The sequence below is a fragment of the Halichoerus grypus genome, chromosome 4 (assembly GCF_964656455.1).
Source record: "Halichoerus grypus chromosome 4, mHalGry1.hap1.1, whole genome shotgun sequence".
Classification (NCBI taxonomy): Eukaryota; Metazoa; Chordata; class Mammalia; order Carnivora; family Phocidae; genus Halichoerus; species Halichoerus grypus.
Window position 1 is genome coordinate 31,827,353 of NC_135715.1, and position 12,143 is coordinate 31,839,495.

Consider the following 12,143-nt stretch of genomic DNA (forward strand, 5'->3'; position numbering starts at 1 on the left):
CAAGATTATTAAGCTGTTTTGAATGCAGTTAGATCTTTAGTCTTTTCTGGAGTGATTTTTTAAATAAATGTAAAGTAAGTAGCTACTAATTATTTTATTTTCTTCCAAAATTTATATCTACTTGTTCTAACATCAATGATTTAAAGTGACACATTTTATGATTTTAAAATTCCCACATATATTTAGAAATATTTCTGTACTAGCATATTGTGCATTGATCTATTTTTCTATTTCTTTTGATATCTCCAGTGCTGTTTTAATTGTAACAGCTTTACATGTATTTTCATACTACTTCTAGGCACATTCCCTACCTTTTTTTTTCCCCCCTTTTGGTGTTTTTCGGATTCTCATTTATGTTTTCCAAATGGACTTTGTAATTCATCAAGTAATTTTGATGTTTATTATTTGTGTATTACTACCAATCGATACTCTAGGAAAGAAATGTTGTATATATTGCATTGTCCAGTATGATAGTCACCGGCCACATGTGACCATTGAGCACTTGAAATTTGGCTAATGCAACTGAGGAACTGAATTTTTTTTTCATCTCCCGGTATTTCTTTATTAGAAAAGAAATTAACCATTCGCATTAGAGACTGCAGAAGGAAATTAACTTAATACTGCAATTCTAGAACAAACTTCACAATAGGGGACTCTTAAGTTTTCATAAAGTGGAAAGAAAAAGGAGAGAGAAAAAATCATTTAGGACTGTGTTTCTCAAATTCAGCCACTTTCACAGACATATTCTTAGGGGAGGGGTTTGCAAGTTTTCTGTGATAATATTTTAAATTTTATATTTTACTTTTTATAATATAAACAAGTTAATACTCACTTATTTAGGATTATGTGGACAAGCATCGTACATAACAGAGGTGCCACAGCAGCTGCACTTGTACCTCTGATCCCTGTGCATCCACCAAATGAGGACCAACCATGCTTAACTTTTCATGTGGCGTTTCTGAAATTGGGTCCTCAAGACTCTTCACGGAGTTGTTGACATTTCCTATGAGATCTGTGAGTTGTCAAGACTTTTTTTTCTTAAATTTTATTTAATTATTTGTCAGATAGAGAGAGTACAAGCAGGGGGTGTGGCCGGCAGAGGGAGATGCAGGCTCCCCACTGACCAAGGAGCCTGATGAGGGACTCGATCCAGGACCCTGGAATCATGACCTGAGCTGAAGGCAGATGCTTAACCGACTGAGACACCCAACTCACATCCCTGTGAGTTGTCAAGATTAAGAACACTGGTTCAGAGCAGAAATTCTTAAGATGGGATGGGGTAGGATGGGGATGACGACTGGGGAGACACAGGTAGCTTGAAAAAGCACATTCAAATTACCTATTGTTTTTGTAATGCAAATTCTATAAAGTCAGACTCAATAAAATAGGTGGAAAGTAGACTCAATAAAACTGGCAGAAAACCAGTTATAGATTCATCCTAGAGGGGGTGGGATAAACTTGGCTGAAAAACACTGGCTTAGAGGTAGAGGAGTCCTAGCACATAGGGAACAGTTAGTAAGAAACGTGTGTCAAAGAGAAAGAATATCTTTTGAGTCACTGAGTGAATCCTAAGCCATAACTTGTCATGGTTTTTTTTTTTTTGGAACCCAAAGGACCAATTGAAAGCGAAAACTCAAGTTGTCCATCAACCTTCTCAGACCTGTGATTTGGGGCAAGTTGTCCACTTTTAATATTAAGTCAAAAGAAGGAAAATCTGTGTTTGCCAAAAAGTGTACCCTCTCTCTCTCTTTTTTTGGTTAACATATTTCAGAATTTTAAGTAAACAGTTGCTGTGGCTCCTAGCCCCAGATACATCCACCAGGAAGTATAGTCATTTGCAATGCCATCCTGCTCTCAAGGGGGATATCAGCCTGGGGTCTGCTCTGTAATTATTGTAGAGCTCCAATTTGCTTTAGCTGCTTCAACAGTTCCTCACTCTTATGTATTTCTATCAGATTAGTGCATCCACCTATACAATCTTTACCAATAAAGACCCAAAGTACTATTTTGGCTCCTGTGAGCTGTTGCAAATAATCTTGAATCTTGATTGTGTCACTGCTGGCTATGATATCGACAAATTCCAAAAACCCTTGTTTGGAGGGCAATGGCTGAGGAGCTCTTGAGTTCTTCTGCAGTAGAGGCAGGTGGGCTTGAGGAACACAACAACCTTCCTGGGTTGGATTTTGCTGTTCACAAACTCTTGAGCCCATGCTGACAGGCAGCTGCCTACTGGGGAGGAATCTTCAATTGCAGGTATTGCTCAGGGTGTAAACCCCTGAATTTTTAATTTAATATAATTTAATTACATTTAAATTTAAATAGCCAGTGGTAGTGGGTACTGTATTGGACAACAAAACTCTAAGGCCAGAAATAAGTAGGGAGAAAATAGATCGTAGATATTCCTATCACAGGGCCCTTTATTTTTTGTATTTTCTAATGTGTGCTGATGTCAAAGTATGCAGGTAAAGTTCATACAGGCTTCTCTTCAGCCTAGATTCATGTCCAGGGACATGGTGTGACTGTGACCAGCTTTCTTCTTGGTACTACTAACCACTGCATCTGGGAAGGGAACCACCATATCTAGTAAAGCTGTATGTCTTGGATTACTCGGTTGGCACAACAGGTCTTAAATGATCTATAATAGCAGAAATAGAGTGGTTCTTGTCTTTTCCCTTACTTGCTCTCATCCTCTCAAATTATGGGAAGTTAATGAGTTTCTACCAGGAGCTCTTCTTTGACTTACTTCCTGTGTTAATTAGCTACTGTCACAGTTTGGGTAGTGGAATGTTAGTTGTTGCTTTCTTATTTTGATTTAGAATTTCTAGCATTCCAGTTCAGGAATCCATAGCTCCTGCTGCCTCAGTAACATGTTGTATTGAATAAGCCAGTCATCTGAATATCTGTCATGCCAATCCTATGTTCTTCTAGCTACCTAGATAATTGTATTTTGTTTCATATGACCTTGGACCCTTTGCCATAACTGCTTGGGCCATAGGTATCTGAATCTGACTCACAAATGCATGGACTGAGCAGCAATCTATGTGGTGGCATTAAAAAATGAGTTGAGCCAATCTATTTCTTTTCCATGTTTGATCTAATAAAATCTAAGTAAATGATTCAGGTAGCCTTGCAATAGTTGGTTAAGAATCCATTAGGAAGAATCAGAGCCATATCAGTTTTATTGTAGTGTCTCACAGACTAAATGGTGAGGGACCAGAAACTAAGAGTAAGCAGAGGGAGCTAGCTGGTCACTACAGGACATACTGTGGAAGTGAGAGCATGGTGCCTCACTTCAAGAGATGGAACAAATGCAGTTAATCAAGTTGCCTCAGTTTCTGATGTCGTTACAGTCCCAAAGTATAAAATGCTTACAATAGCCATTTATTTAAATTTATATAATTTACTTTAGTTTATTTTTAAACCATTTTATTGAGGTGTGATTAGCACACAAAAAACTGTACATAGTTAATGTATATATTATTTATTTTCTTGAGATAACTTCTTGAGATTAGTTTCTGTTCTTCACAATTAAGAGTCTTATATGAAGGCTTGGTAGAAGTTATCACTAATTTTGCATTTTGTTTGGTTCTCTTTGGGAAGAAATGGTGATTAGATACCTTTGCTCATATCTCCCTTTTTCCTGAAAGTTACCTGAGGGATGTGTATGTGTGTGTGTGTGTGAGAGTGTTTGTGTGTGTGTGTATAGTGTACATGATAGAAGGGAGAACATTCAGGGGCACCTGGGTGGCTCAGTTGGTTAAGCATCTGCCTTCAGCTCAGGTCATGATCTCACGGACTTGGGATCAAGCCCCGCACTGGGCTCCCCACTCAGTGGGGAGTCTGCTCTTCCCTCTCCCTCTGTCCCTCCCTCTCCCACTGCACCTCTCCTCCCCCCACTCGTGCATTTTCTCTCTCTCTCTCAAAATAAATAAGTAAAATCTTTAAAAAAAATAAGGGAGAATATTCAGGCAGGGAGAACAGTGTTAGGAATGAAAGGCAAGAAAACAAGAAGTAGTACGGTATGGATTAAAGTATGGATTTCTGTTTTGTTTATGCTGATCTTAAGAGATGCAAATGAGAGGCATTTTCCCTCCCTCTCCTGCTCATTCATTCATTTATTAATTTATGTATCCATCCAGCAATAGTTTATTAAGTGCTTAATATGTGCCAGGCCCTGTTACAGGCAATCAAGATATATGCATTTGACAGAAGAGACAAAAAGCCCTGCCCTCCTAAGATTTAGGTGAGAGATCATCAACAATGAGAAAAATAAGTAAATACATCTTTCAGCATATTAAAATGTAAAAAGTGCTATGGAAAAAATAACTAGATTAAGTAAAGGGGAATTGGGATCCTTCTAGGGCATAGAGAGTATTCAAAGAAATGAGACTGCATTTTTGCCTCCCTCATGTTAAGGAGAAAGCCAACTACTTGTGTTCTGGTGTTCATTGGGCAGAGAAAAGGGCCTGAATAACATTTTGTTTCAGGACTGATAAAGATGCTATGAGGTGCCTGGAGGATATCCCCTTACCTAGGTTTTTCTTTGGGACCTTAGTTCTATTGAGAGAGGCTGGAGTTCTGGATGAAGAGGAGGAAATGGTCTTCCTAGAATGATGGGAGCTGGTTGTGGGAAAGGTTTTGAGAGGATTTCCATCAGTGGCACAGACCTATACGTGTTGTGCTTCAGAGTATTGGCACTCGGGCCTGTGGCTGTCATGAGTGTCTGATGAGCAAGTTGCAGTTAAAGGAGAGGGGGGCACAATTATGAAGGACATAACCTGAGCAGCATGAGATTAGTGTCCAATGGAGGGTGAGGAAGCAGATGGAAGGCAACCTCACGGAATAAACAGAGTCACAGTGATAGTGGTGATCTCCATGAACTAAAAGCCATGACTTCTTCTTTTATTTCCTGGATACCATTTAAGACTCTAGTTTCTTTTGCAAGTCTAGAGAGGTTTGAGAAACTCAAAGAAAGAAACAGTGAATTTTTTTTTTTTTAAGATTTTACATATTTATCTCAGAGAGAGAGAGAACGAGCGGGGGAGAGAGGCAGAGAGAGAAGCAGGCTCCCGGCTGAGCAGGGAGCCCAATGCGGGGCTTGATTCCAGGACCCCGGGATCATGACCTAAGCCAAAGACAGATGCTCAACCAACTGAGCCACCCAGGAGTCCCCAGAAACAGTGAATTTTTAATTACCCTGGAGAACACGATACATTTGATTTAAAAATTAATGTTATGTTTCTTGATCTGAGTGTGGAAAAATCTTCATTCCTGCTGCATATGTTAAAGAATTTTGTCTTTTTCAACAGTCAGTGAAGAGATAATGAAAAATTTTAGGGAGAGTGACAACACAAATTTGTATTTTAAATACAGTTTTGTGTTGATGCATATAAAGGACATGGACAATAGTTAGAAGCTATTACACATTTGTTAGTGAGAAATGATAGAGTCCGCATCCAGAGTAGAGGCAATAGGGAAACTGAGGAGAAAGTTTGTTTCTCGATTGACCTTGGCAGTTGGATAGAGGGAGAGCTCAAATTGACACTACGTCTGTGGCTTAAGTAACTGGGTAGATGGGTGTTGTATCATTGACATAAGAAAGACAGAAGGTTGGAATTTATCATATTGTGGTGCCTGTGATATCTCAAGGAGATATTGAGAAAGTGCTGTCTAGGGTTAAGCTGGATACCTGAGTGTCAAGTTCAAGAAAGGATTCTGAGCTGAAATAATGATGTAGATCGGTCCAGTTGAGGGGCAAGGGAATTGAAGGCACTGGTAAGTGTATTCAGCTCATCCCCAGGAAGAGGACAGGAAGGGGCTTGGCAGGGATGACATGTAGGATACAGAATCAAAGCTAAAGAGGTGATATCAGAGAAAGGCTCTCAAATTCCTCATTAACCTAGTATCACCTTGGATATCACAGAGATATATGCTCTTAATGCTTCAGATAATTTTGTTTTGTTACTTTTAAGTAAATACCATAATGGTAAATGAAAAATTCCTCCAGATACATTTGGCAGAAAAATAGCTCAATGAAATAATTCACACACACCAAAGTATTTAGTGGCTAAATCCATTTGTGGAATGCTGTCTAGTTTATACCTATTGGAGATTCATGATGGCCATTAACATAAAAGTTTCAAGAAATCCTGCTGCAGTTAAGAAACCAGTTTAACCTGGTATTTCTCAAACTTTCCCTACCATAAAACTTTATTTTTAAAGTTCAACAGCTATTAACATTCCTCTAGAATGATTATTAGAAAGAACAAATCTAAGAAAAGATGGGAACTAACCCCTGTTTATCATCTCATAGCTGAGGTAGGATCAGATAATAAAGCATTGGTCTAAAAGAAAATCATTTCAGATTATTGTTTCTCTTCTGCCAGACTGTGTGTGCCTTAGAGGCAGGAAGGACAGTCTTGGTATCCATATGGCACAAAGTGTATAGTCAAGAAAATGAATTCATTCAACAAACATGGTATGATGTTCATGGAATGATGTTTATCCATTCTTCACTTAAGCATACATAATGGAAATAACAGAAATCCAATATAACTTTTTTCTAAGGGTTATTCTATATTATATTTCCTTTCCCTTAGCATTCACTGGGATGGTCTGTCTTTCTGTTTGTGTCTCTTTGTGTACCTACCTCCCTAATTGCCTGCCATATATATCTATCATCTGATTATATCTATCTTTGTTAAATTCTGAATCTTCATTGTTTCTATAAGTTGACTTGATAATATTCTGATGGTTGTCAGTGCAAGATACTTTGTACCATAGATGCATGTAAATGGCATATTTTCATTAAGATAGTGTTCCTCATAACTGTAGGATTAGAGTTTGTGACCAGGATCACAGAGGCCAATGTGGTTCAGGGAGTCTGATGAAATGTAGAAGCCACTCCTGTAAAGGGTTTGTGTCACGTTACTCCATCTCTAAAAAGAAGATACTGAGGGGTGCCTGGGTGGCTCAGTCAGTTAAGTGTCTGCCTTCGGCTCAGGTCATGATCCCAGAGTCCTGGGATTGATCCCCACATCGTCAAGCTCCCTGCTCAGCAAGGAGTCTACTTCTCCCCCTCCCGCTGTCCCGCCTCTCCTGCTCCTTCTCTCTCTCTCTCGCTCACTTTATCTCTCTCAAATAAATAAATAAAATCTTAAAAAAAAAAAGATATTGCTAATTACATGACACAGTTGTGTGGTCACACTGTACGTGGTGCCAATACCAAAGGAAATAAGGAGTCCCTTATTTGGAGCAGTTTTTCTAATTGAAGTAGGCAACACACATATAAGTATATCACTGGAAAAATGTACATGCACATATGTTTGGGTTGTGTCCACTGCCAAAGAATTGCTAAAGTTAGTATAGGATTTTGAATGAGATGCAGTTTATCTGGAAAGACTGAGAGAAATATTTAAGTCATATTAAGAACTTTCATCTTAAGTCAAGACAAAGAGAGGGACGCTTTGAAGAGTAGGATAAAAGCTTAGGGTAGAGAAAGGGGTGTGTTTGAAAGGTCAACAGTGAAAGTGAGCAAAGTGGTAGACAGTTGTGATGCTGCCTATCCATAGATGTAAGAAGCAGTTCTGAATCATTTCTCAGCTGAGCAAAAGGTGCTGAAAATGAGTAAACATCATGAGGCAGGAAGTTGTTGCTATTTAACAAAAGAGCTTTTTGTCTTGGCATACGACTATGGATATGAGACTGAAAAGGCAAAAGAAGAAATGTAAGTATATGATATCGTGTATGGCCATGAGGAAGAGTAAAGATACAGATGAGATTACAAGCCTGCAATTGGTCATGATTCTCATGGAGACATTGGGCTGGGTCCTGAAAAAACCTTGTGTCTGAACCAAAGATACCATTCTATAAGACAGAGACGGGGTGTGGCGGGAAGAGAGAGGCAAGTTTGGGGAATCATTACTTTTAAAAGTAATATTGAACAAAATAGTAGCTGAATTATTTAAGAGAAAGAATGGAAGGGGGAAACGAGCATCTTGCACAATACTATAGTGACAAGATTCCTTCCTTCCTAGGACAGTTAGCAAAAGAGGCCCCAAATACATGGCCTTCCTAGAGCTTTGCATGCAAAGGCAGATGGGGTTCCAGAGCAATTCATGAATTACACAGAAGTAGAATACAGGGCTGCCCTTCTCAAAGTGTGAGGCATGCTGAGTTCAAGAAATACTGAATTAGGAGGTAGTGTGTGCTTGCTCCTGTTTGAACACCTTACTAACTATAAGAGATAGTTCATAGGGACAGGAAGTTCACAGGATAATGTCAGCAACTCTGCAAAGAGAATGAATTCATGAGAGGCAATTGGGAGGATACTTTGTGAGAAGGAATATGAGAAAATGTTTCTGCCATGAAAATGCCTTCTTTCAACCTTAAGAGTGAGGGAAACATTAAATTACATCAACTGTAGAGTTTAAATTTATTTTGTTATAATATAGTTAAAGAAAATAACTTGTGAATGGCATTAATGAGAGAACATATATAAAACCTTCTTTCTCTTTTTTTCCTTAATCAAACATTTCTCAGCAATGTGGGACAGAAGATTCTTTGTTTTACTTCATTTTTAGAGATTCCTTTTGTAAATTTTAAGGGAGTAGTGCTCTCTGTCCCTAATACAGCTGCTGCCTCCTTAAGGCTTTTCTGAAATTAGAAGATAACGGTAGTTGCTGTGTTAATCCTGTGCAAAGGCCATATGTGCAAAGGGAAACATTGGAGTCTGAAGATTTAATTGTTCATCAGTCAGGATTTGCCTTTTCTAAAATGTTAAACAATCACCACTTGGTGAGCAATAAAGCCAATATCTTCAGGAATAATTGTGGCTGACATATTGAATTTAAGAATCTAAGGGGAGATAATCAATCAGAGCATATTACAATGGGTTAAAAAATATGTTCATATACTTGTTTTTGCTACCTAAGATAAAATCAAGTTTGAGAAGTAAATAATACTTTGGGGGTTAGTAAGTATTCAGAAGTACCTAATTTAAGCCAATTTTTAAAATAAATTTTGTTAAAAAATAATATAGAAATTAAATGAACACAAAAACTAAGAATAGAGCTCGATGAATTAGTACAAAGGGAATACATCTGTGTAACCACCCCCTAGAACAAGAAGTAGAATAGAAACAGCACCCAGATGTTCTCCTTGTTACTGTCCTCATGCTCCTTCTCAAAAGCAACATCTGTCCTGAAATCTAACATCATAAATTAGTTTTGCCTGCTTTTAAAAATATATTTAAATCCATCATACAGTGTGTATTCTTTTGTCTGCCTTCTTTTGCTCATCATTATGTTCATGAGATTCATCCATATTGTTGAATATAGTGGTAGTTCATAGCTGTGAATTATTTTCATATTTGAAAGAAAAATGACCATGTTATAAAAAATTGGGAAAATAAATGTAAAAGACATCTCCTTATTAATATTCAAATATGAGCATAACAGTAATTTTGATAAGCCTAACCTCAGATTGATTTCCTCAAAGTTCACTGCTGAAACTATGTGAGAATAGGTAGTTTATTAGGCAGATAATCCCAAGAAACACCAACAGGAGAGTGTGGAAAAGAGGTGAAGAAGGGATAACTAAAGAGGGTGACTAAAGAGTTTGCTGCTGCTCTTGGCAACTGAGGCACAATTCCACTGGAGACCTCTGGGAGATGATGTAGAAATCATCAAGAATTGTCACAACCAAGGGGTAAAGAAGCTGGAATATTTATTCACCACCTTTCACATTAGTTGGAGACTGCTCTCCATGGTGTAAACCCCCTGGTAATTCCAGTCAGCTGTGCACATAGGCAGAATATGTTCTCACAGTGGAAAAGAACTGTCAGGTAGAGAGTTGCAGGTAGTTTGCCAGCAGAACCTGCAACTGGAAGGTCAGTGCTGAGAAAGTGTAAGTAGAACAGCATCTGCTACAAATACAATCTCAACCAAAAGACTAAAGTAAAACACAATAATGAATTACTGTTTGGCAAATAGCTGTGGTCAGACTCACAATGAAGGAATCTAAGTGTTTGAATAATCTTTATATCTTGGGGAACACACTATTTCTAATAAACACATATGTATTTCCTTGGGGTTCCAGATTGGGTCTTTGTCTTGACTGCATGGCAAAGTATTCGCTGTGGGCACCTAGGGATAGGGGCTATATGATCATAGCCATGGTTCTCCATTGCAAATTCTTGACTTACTTTGATAATTAGCCATTTGTAATTGACCTCTAAAGAGCAGTGGATTAAAAGTCAATCAGGGAGGTTACATTAAGAAATGGAATTCTGGGGTACCTGGGTGGCTCAGTTGGTTAAGCGACTGCCTTCGGCTCAGGTCATGATCCTGGAGTCCCAGGATCGAGTCCCGCATCGGGCTCCCTGCTCGGCAGGGAGTCTGCTTCTCCCTCTGACCCTCCTCCCTCTCATGCTCTCTGTCTCTCATTCTCTCTCAAATAAATAAATAAAATCTTTAAAAAAAAAAAAAAAAGAAATGGAATTCTGAAGGCCAAAAGAGTCCATTAATTTGAACTTGTTAAACTTGGTCTTTGATAAAGAATTAGATTAAAATTGACCTTTGATTTTCGATGACAGACTTGCTGTGTTTGCATGAGTTTCAAATTTAGAAATAACAACTCACTTCTGTTATTTGGAGAGCTTGGAAACCTTTTTAGTTTGCAAAAGGAAGGTATATTAAGATGTATAAAAGTATTTATGAATTTCAATTTCCTCCTTACTGTCCAGAAAGCACTTGGAAACTATCCATGAACTTTGCATAATCATGATTATCTAGAAAGGATATTATTCAGAATTTGGTTTAAAACTATTGCTCTTAGTTTACATATTCTTCCAGCTCCCACTTTACTCATCAAAACTACTTAGAGATGAATATAGTTCTAAGAAGCTAGGTAACTTTGTGAGCTCAAAAAATCTTTGTTTTGAGTAGCCTACTGTATTTTCAATACTGTTGAATGGAAATTCCCTTTCTTTAAGTTCATCCTCATTCTCCTCCATCTTTACACAAAGGCAGGTCAGAACACTTCTGTTCATTTTTTCCTGGACAACAGGCAGAGACATACAATACTCTCACCCCTCCTTTCCCATTAAATTATCTGTTTTTAGGCTGATCCTTAAGTTGTTCATAAAGACATGGTGCTGGCTCCTTTTTTCCTGCTTTTTTTGTTCAAATTCAAATTTGTTGATAATGTTTTGGTGGTATATTATCCAGAACTGAAACCAATATCCAAGGTGTGCTCCTTGTATGAAATATGGTAGAACTCTTTATTTTCATATTTTTGGAAGCTGTTTCTCTTGATAAGGAGTAGGATGAATCAGGAAATCTTTGGGCACAAATTGAAATAGAGTTTGAAAGTTTCTGCATGTATTGGGAATCATGAGAGGTTTTAAGGGGGAAATTGTAAAACCAAGTTCAAGTTTTATAAAAGTAACTTTGGTAGCAGTAAAGTATAGGTATTATAAAGGAAAATAACAATTTCTGATTGAATTCACCCTATTTTTATATCATCTATAGATTTGATTAATAAGCAATCAATGTCTATATCTAAAACATCAGGATATACACACTGGGCGGCAAAGTGAGGAAGACACAGTCCCACAGGATCAAACAAGTTCCTCCTTCCAAGTCACTTACACCTTCTTCGGTATGATCATTCAGCCGCTTACATCTCCATCCAGTGCATTTTTATCTTGGACACCAGGTGCTAATAAAAATAATGATGATGGAACCATTTTTATCACTTATGGGATGCAGACACTGTTTTAAGTGCTTTAAATATCGACTTAATTTTCTTCCTAACTCTTTGAGGTACTATTATTTTCATCATCATTTATAAATGAGGACCCTCAGACACATAATTTAAGTGGTATGTCCAACATCCCACAGCTGGTAAATGGCAGAACTACATTCCAGGTCAGAGGTTTGGCTCGAGTAAATTCCGTGAATCTGTTCACTACACTACCTCAAAAGAGCCAAGACAATGTAGAATGAATATCACCTAATGTGACCATACGGAAAAAAACCTCTACTTCATGGGCTCTGGAAATAGACGTTTATACCACTCTAAGAAAACTCAATTTGTGGGCAGGAATAGTAAGACTGTGTGGTTGTTGCCATTTTGAGAGT

The 12,143-nt window shown here is 37.9% G+C and overlaps 1 pseudogene; it reads right to left on the reverse strand.

Annotated features, from left to right (window-relative positions):
- Positions 1 to 1,889: 1,889 nt before the first annotated feature.
- LOC118538459 (glutaredoxin-1 pseudogene) lies at positions 1,890 to 11,014 on the reverse strand (annotated as a pseudogene).
- Between the last annotated feature and the right edge of the window lie 1,129 nt (positions 11,015 to 12,143).